Source organism: Chenopodium album, chromosome 11, assembly GCF_948465745.1.
Source record: "Chenopodium album chromosome 11, dcCheAlbu1.1, whole genome shotgun sequence".
In the NCBI taxonomy this organism is placed as follows: domain Eukaryota; kingdom Viridiplantae; phylum Streptophyta; class Magnoliopsida; order Caryophyllales; family Amaranthaceae; genus Chenopodium; species Chenopodium album.
This window is the reverse complement of record NC_137844.1, coordinates 32,380,603-32,396,872: the sequence shown is the minus strand read 5'-3', so window position 1 is coordinate 32,396,872 and position 16,270 is coordinate 32,380,603.

Below are 16,270 nucleotides of genomic sequence, written 5' to 3'. Positions count from 1 at the left end.
CTTCTTGCGCACTGGAGGTATAAGAAGCTTGTTATTATCGATTAAATATTGGATGACCTCTTTTAGCTTCTAACAACTCTTGGTAGTATGTCCCCTACCTTGATGGTACTTACAATGAGCGTTAGAATCCAAGTTGGGTGATTTGTTTTCGGGTGCTGGATCTTGAAGAGGTCTAATAGGAGTGATGAGTCCCCTGGAATAGAGTCGATCGAAAGTAGTATTGTAGTTCATCCCAATAGGGGCGAACTCTTTCTTTAGTTGCTTTTTAGATATTTGATTATCCATGGCTAAGACATCATTAAGGTCAAAGGTACTAACATTGTTATTAGAGTGGGTGTTTTCGGAAGAAGAAGGACTGTCGTTCTTCTTTCCTTTCTAGCAACTGTTGTTACTATGGTTAGTAGCTTTCTTTTTTGCAAGGTCATCTTCAATGTTAATACCTATGTTATAGACGGCCTTGAAAGTATTCAGGTTGTTTTGGTATTTTAAGTGCTTTGAATATTTTTCCTGGAGGTTTTTAATGAATATCCTTATAGATTCTTTTTTAGTTGGGACCTCAACTGTTTTAGCGGAAGTTTTTCTCCACTTGTTGAAAAAAGAGGTGAACCCTTCATTTTCTTTTTGCTTTAGCATCTCAAGCTCCCTATGGTCAGTTTTGACTTGTATGTTGCACTTGTACCTATCTATGAAAGTGTTCGTAATGGCTTCCCAAGAAGAAGTCTTCTCTTTGTCTAGATAGAAAAACCATTGCTGACAAACAGTTTCAAGTGATAGTGAGAAAAGTGAAGGAAAGATCTTCTTGTCAACCGCCTTGATACTCATTATAGTCTCAAAAGCCCTCAAGTGAAAGTAGGGGTCACTACTAAAAAAAATAGCCAAAGAGACCAGTCCAAATATGCCTAAGAGACCTCCTTTGGACGGGTCTCTATCTCAGGGGTCTGTTTGTTAAACAGACCGCTTTGTTAGAGGGGTTCTGTTTTTAAGAGAGAAGAGACCCGTTGTCAGAGAAAAGGGGTTTGTTATAGTAATACTTTAATGAATAATTTACATTGTGAAAGAGACCCCTCATTAAAGATATAGGGTCTCATTGTTAGATAAATAAAAACATGTCTTCAAAGAAATGGGGTCTCTTAGCCTCTTTATTTTATTAAAAAAAATTCGACAAACCCATAATCAAAATGATAAATATAGATTCATAATTAATTAACATAATTTTTCTAAAAAATAATTATTATTTACATTTTTATTTACATTTATATATTTAAGTTTTACAACAATTTTTTTTTTAAAAAAAGAATTTGCAATCAAAGGGAAAATATGCCTCAAACGTTGTAGTAGCTTCCAAGGTACGTAGTTTCAAGCTTCAATATTTAACTATTAGTCTTTTCCTCGGCGACGGAGTCTCGAATGGATCATCCATGGGCTCCGATTGAAATACATCTAGCAACTAACAATCAAACCCCAAATAAACTAATTAAGATGTTTACAAATTAACCAAAAGCTTCAGAATAATCAATCAAAATTTCTAGAACAACATGTTCAGCACATATAGATCTAAATAAATGCTAAACAATATCATAGTGTTAATGCAAATTTGGATCCTTAATCGAGCAGAAATAAATAGCAAATTTTTTTCTTTTTCAAAACTACCAATATGTGCATCCAAAACTTCACAGCAAATATGGTAGAAATTAAGAGTAGATGAAGTTAGAGACTTGATGTGTACCTACCTTGGAGAACCAGTGATGCAAGGAGTATAATTCACAAGAATGAAAGCTATCACTAATTTTTTAGTCAGTAGAGATACATAATGGGTTCAATAAGAATGCAAAAATTAATAACCCACAAGGCCACAAACATTTTTAGTTAAAAAGAAAGAGTACCATTCTTAGAATATTTAATTGCAAAGCTTCAATGGAAGTGGGAAGAGGAAGAAATTCACAACGGCGGCTTCCAAAGAGGGGAGGAGAATTTTTGTTTTGGGGGTTGAGGTTAGGGTTTTGAGGAGAGAGAATAACATATAAAGATGATGAGTATAAGTTGGGAGAACAAGATGACAAACAAATCATCACTGTCTTATGTGAACCAAGTAATATGTATGAGAGCTGTTAAGATTTAGAAGGGGTCTCTTTGTTTTGTATATTATTCCTATCACCGACATTGTGGGTCCTAATATCTTTAAGAGACCCGTTAAGTTTCACAATAGGTCTTTTATCTCGTACTAATAAACATAAGAGACCCGTTATCATTAATATTGGATCTCTTACATCAAACAGACCTGTTTATAAAATAAAGGGTCTGCTATTAAGGGTCTCTTTTATAAATTTTGTAGTACTGGGTTATCAGTTGGCTTGAATTTAGGGACGTAATTGGCATTGAACTTCTGCGGAAGAAGTTCCTTATCCACTAAGACCCCTTGTGAACTAATTACCTGAAACTTGTAGTCATTGGAAATTTTGTAAAGACTCTCTTCCATGCGCTCAAGTTGAAGTTGCTTGGTAGGGTCGTTGACTTGAAGAGCAAGAGTCTTCATCGTCTTAGTAAGGTTAGCCATGTTTTTTCTCAACTCATCAACTTCTTCTTGAGTGGCCATGATCACGAATTTTCTTCTGTGCCGGATTGGTTTATCGCGGCGTGATGGGAGTTAGAACGGTCGCACATTCCACACTCAATCAAACACATTTATAAACAAATATCCTACGAACCAAGCACAATGATAAGTAAGTGTTCGGTCCATAAGGAATGGGATATGGTTGCTAAGGATCTAAACACTTAGGCTAATTCAAAGTCTTTAGTGATTTGGGATTCGTCAAGTAGACAAACAAACTATGGTTCTAATTCAATGGATAAAAGACACTAGGGAATGAGATCCACTCAACCAAGGTAATTAGGCAAATAGGGAGTAAAATAGACAAAAGATAGCGAGGACTATATGTAAAATCAACCTCATGCAATTAGGAAACAACTCACACTAGTAAACTTAGATTCCTCATTAGTTTAGCAATAGAAGATACATAATTAAATTGCAATAAGTAATGACATACTCAATTAACATTTCCATGTCAAACTAAGAATACCCTGCTATCAAGCTCCTAAATCAAGGGTAGCTAATCCTATCATGAAGAACTAACATGCAATCTCATACAATCAATTTAATTGAAATACAAACATCAATACTCCTCCCACATTTACATAACTAACCAATAGGTTGAGCTTCACCCAACCCCTAGCAAAGAGGACTACTCACAACTCATCTTAATCAACATGCAAATAAGGATTAGGGTTCTAACTACTTCAATAATTGGGGAAAAGTGATTAACTATTGAATAAACTATTATCCAACAACAAATTATCAAGAACTAAAGAGATTTAAGAAACATGCAAATACCAAATAAAATCAGAAATTAAATAGATGAAGGTGGAAGAAATTACTAATTGAAGTTTCAAATATTGAATACAAAGTGCCAAATCTTGAGAATAATCCTTGAAGCTCACTATTACAATGATTGAATTGATGAAAACTAAACTAGATTATCAAAGTGGAATGTTTCAAACTAAGAGGAACTACTAAAAACTAGGCTATTGCTGTCTACTTCTCAAATGAACTCAAGGGGAAATATTTATACTCCCCGAATTACATAGGTTAATCCGTCAAAATAAGATGGATTTCCAGCGAGGAGCGCCCGCTCCTAAGCCAGGAGCGCCCGCTCCTGCTTGCTTTAGAGAAAGTCAGAATCAAAAACTTTGAGAAGGAGCGCCCGCTCCAAGGGATCTGCACGTCCGCTCCCCTGTTCTTTGGTATATGGCAAATTCAGGCTTCAAGGGGAGGATCGCCCGCTCCATGGAGGGTGTACGCCCGCTCCTCCCTGCTTCACCTTAAGGCATAATGAATCGGATCAGCTAGGAGCACCCGCTCTAGCTAGGGCGCACGCCCGCTTCTCACAAGGTTGGACTTTGGGCAGAAAGTTGCTTATGATGAAGGAGCACCCGCTCCTGGAGAGGTGCACGCCCGCTCCACTAGGAGCGGCCTCTCCTTTCTTTGTTTTCAAGCCTTGAACATCATTCCACGCTTTGAATGCTTGTCAAATCGAGTCATACTACCTGCAAAACATGGACAAACACAAACAAGGGGGGGGGGCAAGGCCGAGACACAACTTTTATTTACAAAAACGGGTTAGAAAGAGGGGAAAGGATAGCAAAACCGGGTTTAAATCACCATAATAAGTGGTCAAATAAACCACTTATCAAACCCTCCCAAGCTAGCCAAATGCTTATCCTCAAGCAATTCACATTACCCAAAAACAAACCGAAAGATCAATTTGCTCAAAGAAAAGCACATGCATAGATACAAGAATCCTTAAGAAATAAAACTCGAGCATGAGGTATATGCCTAAGATCAGCCATGGTCATGGCTAGCCAAGGCCTAGCTAACCTTGCCGAAAATACTCAACTTAGGCCTATTCAACACATCTTACCGCGTCCCCATCACAAAGTTCAAATCCCCCCAACGGTAGTGTCTCGTGACTCCTCGAAGGAGCCGGAAAAGCATAGATAAAGCGGGTTTTAAAACACTCGACATCTCAATGAAAAAGTACCCTCTCCATATGCTTGTGAATCAACTACCTCCACTGACAATGGCATCTACTACTCTACTAACATTACAAGACTCAAGGATTTCGGCACAAAGTTAAGGCAAGTATCCACCACATACAATCCAATATCATCATCGCAAACTGATCAAAGGAAAAACAAACTTTTTTTTTTTAAATTTTTTTTAGAAAGTTAAAAATGGGGGATAAGAAAACTAATTAAAGAATTTTGATATTAGGGGTTTGGATGTTAGGGAATTTGGATATTAGAAGGGTAAGAAGATAAGAAGAAATTTGGATATTAGGGAAAAACCAACATCATCAGTCATCACAAATCATCATCAAAGCATCATCAAAGAGACCAAGAGCAAACCAATCATATCATGCATTCAACCATCACACTAGCCAACCAATAAATATATACCAAAGCTAATCATAGAAATAAGATGCTCCAAAGCACACATATAATGGAGAAGCGAGACAAAAACATCAATATGCAATCGTTCTAACCTAGACATGCCATATCATCGTGACTAGAACAACAACCAACCTAAAATAGGCATGTAATCTAGAACATAATACAACATGAATCCTAACACAAGTCACAAAGGCTAAGCTAAGCCTTTCATACCAAACATTCCACATACAAACTCAAACTTCTCCATACATTGCACAAAAACATCACATGAAAGCTCATTTCCTATCAAAACCGAAAACTACCTTATACACAAGGACCTCAAGACCTCCCCCAAGCTAGACATTTGATTACAGTTCCCACAAAAAGTGAATACAATAAGAAACATCTCCCCTCCAAGCTAAAACTCGACACCGGCATCGGTGTTACAAATGATAGGAAGGAAGAGAAGGGAACGGTAAAAACAAATGTCTAATGGCTACTCCCAATCATCCCCCTAGGTGGCGATGGCATGTAATTGTAGTTTGGTTCTACATCGCTGGAATAGGAGGGTTGATCCACGTATGGAGGAAGATAATAGTTGCGGATACTTCGGTAGTGACCGAAGTCCGGTGCACTACTAGTATCCCAACCACCATCATACTCGGGTGAAAACCCGAAGTATCCCCTTAAGGGGTGGTTATCAATCTCCTCGGGAGTCATATTACCACATGTTTCGGGGATGTGGTAATAAGAAGGGTCCCCCCTAAAATCACAACCCCCGGGTTGTGTATAATTGTAGGAAGGGAAGGATTGTAACTCCGAAATGGAGCTACGAGGTCCTTGCCAATAAGAGTAGGTGGGTTGGTTGTTGTTTCAACCCGCAACCGGCCCCTCTTGGACACGGCGGTGAGGATAATTGACATAGGGGAGAAAGTCTCCCCTCTCAACTTGGTTTTGATAGGACATTTGGGAGACATAGCTTTGGCATTCATTTTTTTGAAGAATTCTTTGGTTGATTAGGTTGAGATGGTGAAAGGCCGATTCAAGGTTGATGGAGGAAGAAGAGGAGGAGGAGGGGCCGCCCATAAAGCTAGGAACGGTAGAGATGCTATAGCGGCGGAAGATGGTTAGTCAAGGTCGGGAACAATCCTTGGGAGTGGCTCAATTGGCACTTGCCAAGTGGTCCCCACGGTGTTCATTACTGCCGCATTAGGGAGAATGCAATGGTGTTCATTACAAGACATTTTTTTCAAATAAAGAAACACAAATAAAAACCAACAAATAGAAAGATAAATATACACAATGGACTAGTCTCAATAAGATAACACAATGGTAATGGAAGCCGTTCCCCGGCAACGGCGCCAATTTGACAAGGGAATAAACGCGTCGTCAATTGTCTATCCCTAGATCAAATACAATTTATACAACCTAAACAAACCTAATAGGAGTATAAGGCAAGCATAGCGGTCGAACCACAGAGAACGGATAAACACCACCAAATGTTATCGACAATTAAGCTAGTCCGGAATAGGAGATAAATAAACTAAAGTCTAAATATGCTAAAACAAGAAATAAAACATTAAGGGAAATGGTTTAGGTAAAGCATTCACTTGAACATACACAAAGGCATAGAAATTGAATTAATTATGAACTAAACATGCTCAAATATCGAAATAAAGGATCCAATCTAGGCGCCTTCCGGTGTCAATTGGCTTCTCCTAACATAGCCTCTATGCTTCCACATTAGAACCATATACTAGGAGGTACTATTAAATAGCAATCGAGAATAATGAACCTTAGCTAAGTCAACTTCCGTTCCTTGTTAGCAAAGATTCACCTTTAATCAACCAACAATGTGCACTTGCAAGAAGATTAAAGAATATCAAACATGTAAAGAATTTAATCACAAATAAATCAATTCTAACCTAGAACATGCTCAAGATCTAACTACACCACAACCATCCCCTTAATGGGGAAATTACTCACTAATCATGATAATAACAAGATTAATCAACAAATAATCAAGAATCAACATGATTAACAATAAATACCAACAAAAAAAACAATAGTCAAGAGAAAGCAAATAAAATAGAGGAGAGAGAGTTAGAGATTCTCATTGATTGAAGATGAAAGTCTACAAACAAGATGATCGATCTTCTTCTTCAAAATCCAAGCTCAACAATGGTGAAACCCTCACTTTCTCTCTCTAAACTACCCTAATCCTAAGCTAAACCTAGAGAGAGAAGCTCTCCTAAAAACTAGGGAAAAAAATCTAAAAGAATGAAGTTCTCCCGTACAAAACAATCCCTGCAATATATAAAGAATCGCGCAAAAACGCTGAACAGGACCCGCTGTGCGCCCGCGCAACGTAGCTGCGCGCCCGCGCATTTGTGGGTTGCGCGGCTTGTGCTTGGGTGTGCGCGCCCGTGCTGCTGGATGCGCGCCCGCGCACCGTAGCTGCACGCCCGCGCGGTGTAGGTGTGCGCCCGCGCACATGTCGCGCACAGGCCACGCAAAACTTTCTGCCTTGATTCTGCAATTTCTCCAATTTTGCGCGGGTTCTCACAGGGCTGCGCGCCCGCACATTATTCGCGCCCTTGCACCTTGCTTTCTTTGATTCTTCTCTCATGCTTCCTTGGCTTCTTCTTTGCAATCCAAGAATTCAAATACCTAAGCACACACACCAAGGGAAGCAATAAGGTATAGGGAACGGTGCAAACACGCAATGAAGGCAAGCATTCAACAATACACGCGATTTCATTAAAAATACATCGAGACATGTATGCACGCATTATTTGAACAAAACAACTGCAGAACACCCTAAGACAAGCTAAAACAAGGCATAAACACTATCCTAGGAGTGACATAAAATGTCACTCATCAGGTTGCCTCCCGGAAGCACTTCTTTAACGTCAATAGCTTGACGACCTCCATACTCAGGAGGTAAGATTACATTGTAGTGATTCTACCAAACCGACATGAGCACCCTCGTAGTGAAGCTTGAGGTGATGCCCATTGACCTTAAAAGATCTCATTCTGTCCAAATCCGTGATTTCCACGGCTCCATGAGAAAACACTTCCTTAACAACAAAAGGACCACTCCACCTTGATAGAAATTTTTCGGGGAACAAATTCATCATAGAATTGTAGAGAAGTACCTTATCGCCTACAAGAAATATTTTCTTTTCGATATTGCGATCGTGGCATTCTTTTGTGCGATTCTTGTAGTTGCTTACACATTCGCAGGCCTCCAATCTTAGCTCTTCAAGCTCATGTAAATCAAGCCATCTTTGCTATCCCGCACTAGCCAAATCAAAGTTAATCTTCTTGATGGCCCATTGAGTTCGGTGTTCAAGCTCGAACTTTTTAATCTATCAGGTTGAGACTTTAGCCTCTACGACCTGCGTAGGGTAATGGACTGAGCATTTGCATTATCGGTTTAAATTTGCACATTTTGACCAGCGTCAACAAATGCTCTTTGAGCACTTTGACTGTGAATTTCATTTAGTTGCTCGTCCTCTTGAACTTTATCGAGTTCAATTTTCCTCCCACTTGTCATTTTGGAAAGGTGTTCCTTCTCCAAAAAGACACCATAGAGAGCAACAAATACTTTGTTCTCGGATTTGTTGTAGAAGTAATACCCCTTGGTTTCTTTTGGGTAGCTCATAAAGAAAACATTCTCAGATTTAGGGTGAAGTTTGTCAGAAATTAATCTTTTGACATATGCTTCGCAACCCCAGATCTTGAAAAAAGACAAACTAGGAGGTTTATTTGTGCATAATTCATATAAAGTCTTTTCTACAGCTTTTGACGGAGCACGATTTAGTGTTATTATCGCGGTAGAAGTGCGTTCCCCCAGAAAGAGATAGGAAGATCACTAAGACCCATTGTTGATCGTACCATGTCTAGCAAGGTTCGATTTCTCCTTTCGGATACTCCATTCCATTGTAGAGTTCTTGGAGGTGTCAATTTTGAAAGTATACCATGTTCTTTAAGATAGTTATCAAATTCATGGCTCAAGTATTCACCACCTCAATCTGATCAAAGGGTTTTGATTTTCTTGCCAAGCTGATTTTCAAGTTCACTCTGAAATTCTTTGAATATCTCAAACGATTCATATTTGTTAGACATAAGGTAGACATATCCATATCTACTATAGTTGTCCGTGAAGGTGATAAAATTATTGATAACGATTTCTTGTGGTAGTGCTCATTGGTCCACATACATCGGTGTGTATTAGTTGCAATAAGTCACCTGCCCTTTCTCCCAACTTGCATAATGGCTGCTTTATCATCTCGCCTAATAAACACCCTTCGCAATTTTCAAACGATTGTAGATCAAATGAGTCAAGAACACCTTCTTGTAGAAGTTTCTTGATGCGTTTGATGTTAATTTGGCCAAGATCACAATGCGACAAGTATGTTTTATTTGACTCAACGGTCTTAGGTTTCTTTGGTGGTATCATTAACATTATAAACTTGTTTGTCTAAATAAAGCACATTTGTATGAACGTGTCATGCCATATAAACAATACTTAAAAACAATCACAATTATAGTCTTGTGATCTTACAACTCGAAGTCCGAAGTCAAAAGATCAAAATATGTTCAACAATAAAACTAAAACAAGTTGTATTTTAAGACAAACCATGAAATTACAAGTTTAAATGCACGTATAGTTATGAAGCTTCTTCTCACTTAGTTCCTGAAATAGGAGCATATAGTGAGTCATTTATGGCATCTAATACCTTTGCTTATATTCAAGTGATGGTTTATAAAGAAGATACCTGAGGTTAGAGCTACTTTTCCCTTTGCCTCATCTTCTAGGTACTTGCTGCATTCACTTTTATAGTGGCCTTGCCTACTACAATAGAAGCACCACATCTTTGCCTTGTCTTTGAACTCCTTCTTGTTAGGATTTAGAGAGAACCTAGTACCCTTGCAAGAATCGGCTATACGAAGCCTTGAACAACCTCCATCAATGAGAGTTTATCTCGATTGGCTGTTAAATGCATTTTCAATGCAACATAGCCCGAGTGGAGTGAGCTTAATAGCATGTGAGCCGCTTGTTCATCCTCTAATGGCTTCCCAATGAGCTCCAAGCGCTTGAAAAGCCTTGTCATTTGAAGCACATGATGTTGAAGAGGCATTCCGGGTCTAAGCCTAGCATTGTAGACCTTGTGCCACACTTCGAGCCTTTCCTTAGAAAGGCAACTTCCTCCGGGATCTTGATCTTCATGTTCATAAACGACTTGGTTAAGTTTTGAACATTTAAGTCCCTTATCTTGGAAGACATAGTGACAAGCTCCTTGAGACTATTAAGAAGCATGTCTAGAAGGTATGAGGTGAATCTTTGCTTCCAATCCTTCGGAAGGGAATTCCTCATCAAAAGTGTGACCATGACACAATCCAAGGGCCAAGTCTGATGAGTCTCATCACTCATTATTCCCTTGGCAAAGAAGCTTGGAATGGGAGTGTCAAGAATGTACTCCATGGAACAATTCCTTAGAGTTTTACGGAGTTCTTCTTTCCTTTCCTTGAAATTGGTTAAATTTAGACAAAATGCCAATTTATTCGGGAGTTCCAGGCACATGTAGCTGTTATCAGTATTAGTTGAAGACATGGTTCTACAATTAAAAGAATTTTTAATGAAAAACCATTCATAATACTAAAAAAGATTGAATTCATGCATATATATTTCAAACTTATTTAAACTTCTAATTCACACATTAAATTATCTCTATTTGGTGAGAATACGGCGATTCCAAGGTCTAAAGAATCAATGAGTGATTAAGCATGCTTTGGCTTGTCTTAACCCTTATTATTCTAAGGTAAGAAATTCTTTGCTAATGGATCCAAGCCACTCTTGGTTAGATAAATCGTCGCATCTAATGCTCTCGTGACAATTTATCTGTTTTGCCACGACATGTTAGGACTCCATCACTCATATCGTTGAGTCTAACCAGAACCAACTTGTATTATGATGTCTTGCTTTGGCAAACCCATCAACATACCTTACGTTCCTAGGAAAGTAGTGATGCCTCGCTTTGGCGTAGCCCATAACTATTCTCAATATTCGGTAAGTGTTGTTTTGGAATGAAAAGTTTTACTAAATATTTTAGGGACCTAGGTTTCTATGTTGGTTGATTTAAGTGAACTTAATTAATCATCACTACATTCTAAATCTTTAACAAGCATCTAACATATCATTCATATATATAAGCCTAAATATATATTGAAAACATAAGTAAATGACGTATTTGGCAACTATCATAACCCCTTGAGTCTTCAAGGGTCTCGATTTGCAACTTCATGGCTCCGTCTTCCAAGAAATTCCGTCTTCAAGACATAACCAAAATAATGCAACTACTAGTATCTACGATTACACCTAATCTAAATATTAAGGTACAAAAATACGCAACGGTTCGCAAACCGTATTTAGATATACAAAAATACATGACGGAACGCAATCCGTATTTTCTATCATAATCTGGCCCCACTTGTTGCCATTTCTTAAAACATGTGAGTGAATATACATTCCATTCATCCATTCACTATATGTGAATGGCCCATGCATTTTACAACGAAAAACTACTAACAATGCATAAACACGCGTAAACTAGTAACTAACTTAGGTGGTTAATCTGATTAACATGCCTAATTAAACTAGTCAAAGTTGTTAACTGATTATGTGATTAAGCGCAGTTAAAGTAGCTCAAATAAATGATGAAGCTCCCACTAAATTTCGAATCCTACTTAATTAATCCGATTAATTAAGCTAGTAAACCCAATATTTTGCCAAATTAAAATTTGCAAATGCCCCTCAAAACCGAGGCCTAGCCTCCAAAATTTAATTAAATTAAATAAACATAAATAAAATAATTAAAACGCAATAAAACACAAAATACATAGTCCTAAACACGGCTAAGTTCCTAGCATCAAACCTTGTATTAGGCACCAAGGCTTCGGATGCCTTTGCGTAGGCTCCATGCACAGCCACGCCCACGCCAAGCGTCACCCCGTAGCCTATAGCACTGCAAAGGGCGTTGTAATATCCCGTATTTTCATATGTATTTTCTAATTAATTAATTAGGAATTATTTTATAAAAAGGATATTTTGGTAAATTTATTATCTAGAGCCAAAATGATATTTGAATATTGGCGCCAAAATTATTTTGAAATCTAATTATTATTTTGGATAAGATTTATTATCCATTTATCTTATTTTAAAAACTAGATTATTTATATATTTCGGATATTTTAAGTAAAGCAAAATTATGTTTTATTAATTATATTAGATCGCCGAAAATTCCCATTATTTAGCTAGGGATTTCGGATTTTCTATGTATAGAAAATCTGATTTTTCTTAGTTATTTATTGGTGAATAATTGGTATTTAATTAATTAATTATTCTATATTATTTACACAATTATTTTTATTCCTTAAATCGAGCAAAAATCTTCCTAAATACTACTAAGGGAATCAAAAAATCTAAGCTATGGAAAGCTCAAGATTTTCGGCCCTCTTGTATTATTTTGGGGGAAATTATTTTGGTAAATTGTATTTTTAAATATGTCCCAAAAATCTATTATTTTCCTTAATTCTATTTTTCCATCTTCTTAATATTTGATCATCATATTTTCCTACCTTTATTCCTCTTGATTATTGCCCAAGTAATCTTCCTTGCCATATTATTTTTCATGACAAACATACCTTCCATATTTAATTATACACAATCACCTTAATATCAAAATTTTCCATATTTATTTCATTCACTTCTCCATGTAATTCCATAAGCCCTACTTGCCATAATTCTTATCACATTCTCTTGCCATAGTTCTTGCATGAGCTAGCCTATAAATACCCCTCCATACCTCTCACATTTTTCACACCAATTCTCTTCTTTTCTTCTCCTCTTTTTACACAAATCATCCCTTTTATCTTTGAAACCGATTTTCGAGCACTTCTGGTCAGTTTTTTGGGTATTGATATTTCACAGAAGATTGTTCCTCTCAAAAATCCTTAAAGCTAGGCTCAAGAATCACCCAATTCGGAGTTATATTGAAGGAGTTATAGCCTCTACAAGTTCTGCCTATTCTTTCCAACGCAAATCCAATTCTTCTCTTTTCCTTGGTTTCTTATCTTTTCTTCTTTTCTTCTCTTATTCAATTATTATTATTATTATTATGAGGGATTTATAAACATTATTATGAGTAGTTTTAATTATATAAAATCAGATTTTTAATGATGTTTATGAGAAATTAATTTAAAAGGTTCATTTACATATAGTTGGGGGTTTTTAATTTGATTATTGTGATTATTTGTTAACCTTATATTGATTAAGGTTATATTTATTTGTAGGGTGTGTTCGATCAAGATTCTTGAGGTTCTTTTGTGTAATTTTTCTAAGCAAGGATCAAGGTACGTTAGGTGGCTAGATACCTTGAAAGTGATTGGTTTGAATAAGTATGTTTGAATGATTTTATGATGATTGAATTAAATTGAATTTAATTGAATTGAATTATGATTTATGAAATAAAAGCATATTTAAATAAATTGGTTTTGATAAATAAATTGGAGTATTGATTTTATATCATGTTTTAAATAATTAAAATTATTATTCATGTTTAAAAGGTTTGATTTTGGAAGCATGTGAAATTAAATAAAAAGGAGTTTGGATTATTATTATTATTAAAAGTTGGAATTATTGGATTTAAAGAGGATTTATTGAATTATTATTATTAATGCTTTACAAGCATGTTGGTAATCCCACTATGCGGATTTGGTTTATTGATAAGGCCTTGGACTTTGTATGACCGGGTCTTTCCTCAAGAATAGCCTTGTAACATAAGGAGACTAGCTTTGGGGTGTGCACACTTGGGTGAGGAATTGGTTTTAAAGGAATTGGATTTTAAAGAGGAATTGCTTTTATAGAATTGACTATTGATAATGATCATTGAAATTGGTTTTGGAATTTTTAGTTGGAATTATTGGTTAAATTATTGGAATGGATGGAATTGATTTCAAAAGCATGTTTGCTAATAAATTGAATTTAATTATCTTGCACTTATCGTACTTAGCATATTTTGCTAATCCGTATTTCTTGTTTTGATTTGGTTCGCCCTATTTACCTTAATGGTATGTAGTGTTGACTAATTTCAGGTGGAGTCAATAATTGAGCATACGGAGTCCCGGGAATGGTTTCACCTAGATTAGGAAATGTTGGTTTTTATGTTTATTTTTGAGTACTCATGACAATGGTTACTATTTATAGTCTATTATTAATAAAAGAAGAGTATTGAAGTTTTCCGCTGCAAAGTATTGGTTTTGTTTAGTAAGTTTGAGTAGCCTTGCGTAATCACGCGGCAGTAATACACCTAAGTCTATCTTTAGAGTATAATTATACCTATTATACTAGTATTTCCGTAGAGGGAGAATTGGGGGTGTTACACGCATAATGCTGCCTACGGGGCCTGCTCGTGACGTTTAGCTCATGAAGGCCCCTTGTGGGCTTGCTGCTGTCCGGGCCTATGCTGCCTCGCAGCAACTTGCCGCACACAAAGCCCCACCTGCAGCACCAAGCGCACCGCCCTGTGCACCTCGCACGCACACATGCACTCTAGGGGCCTAGCAGCCTCAGCAACCTTATGTGGGCTGCGCTAGCAGCCCGGCTGGCCGAGAGCTTGCTTGGGGCTCTTAGGCCTTGAATTGTGTGCTCGTGCCTCGGAAAAATTTTCAATTTTTTGTGTGATGTACGTAATAAATTCTAAATTAATTTGACAATTTATAATTTGAGCAAAATCAAAATTAAAAATAAGTATAACTAAATAAAATTCATTGAAGTGCATAAACCAAATTAATCAACGAACTATTCCTTAAATAAAATTTTGTTGAACTTGATGCTACATAATGAAGGGCTATTCTCACTATTAATTTAATCACATAAATTAATCATGAGATTTGAAAAAATATTCAATGAAATAACAAACATAAATATTCAATGAAAAATTCCAACTTTAACTTGTAAATCTTTTAAAAAATCAAATCTTTTAATATAAAGATTAATTAAAATTCAATCACAAGTTTGAAACTTTATGATTCTAATCAACTTAATAAATGATTAAATCAAGAAAATTCAATAAACACTCATGGAATTTAGTAACACAAAGTTCCAACCAGCTAAAATAATTAAACGTTAGATCTTTAGTACTTAAGAGCCTCAAAACACAAACTTTTCACACTTAAAGCAATTTTTTGCAATTATGTGAAAATTTAAGCCAACCATTAAGCACCAATTACTACATAGTAATCATGCTTAAAAGTGGTTTAAAATTGCAGTAGTATAAAGGAAAGAACCAAACACATAATCAACATTAATATGCCATTAAGATTCAAGGTTTAAAAGATTTAAAATTTTTCGTCAAAATTAAAAATCCCTCAAAACAGCCATTTCTGGGCAAAATTTGGCTTTTTCACAACCCCTAAAGGATTAGAATGTTTCCAGAACATCAATTCCGCCCAAAATTCACTAGTCTTGGGTGAAAATCAGGGTTCGGGAGCCAAAATTCTAATTAAAACGAGATTAAAATTAATAAAATCGAGCTACTAATCTAATTAGCAACCACAACAACAAATTAAATCCATTTTAAACACCTTTAAAAAATTAGTTACAAAAATAAATGAGCAAGGCTCCAATACCGCTGTTGGGTTTTGGAAAGTCCGACTTACCGCAAAAACGAAACCCGACCGCAAGACCCGCTCATAATTAATGTAACTAATAAGAATAATTAACAAGATAAAGAGAAAGACAATATTACCCTTGATGCGCGCTTCACTCGCTTAACGAGCTCTTACATGGAAAGCTTCGAGTCTCGCAAGTGCGTAGATCTCCAACGGATCCCACCCGCAACACGACCCCTCCGGTCTCTACTCGGAGTTTATCCGAGAGAGACCATAAATAAACTTACTCTCTTTTAGAGATGTGGTATCTATCACGTGCCAGCCTTGCAAGCAATGCTTGCTTGCTTGCTGTTGGGCGTGGTGCGCTAAGATGCTGCGCCTCATGCATGCAGCAGCTAGCTAGCGATGCGTGAGCGCCAACATGCCTACTAGCCATGCGCTGCTAGCGATGCTAGCATTAGCGCGCTAGCTTGCTGCGCTACGCACCAGCCAGTGCTGCTAGCAGCCTCAACATGGTGCGGCGCGCATGCTAGCTGCCATGCTACCCATGTGCCCCTAGTACTCGGTTTTCTTGGGGCCTTTCGATGCTAGAAGTATTTTGGTAATT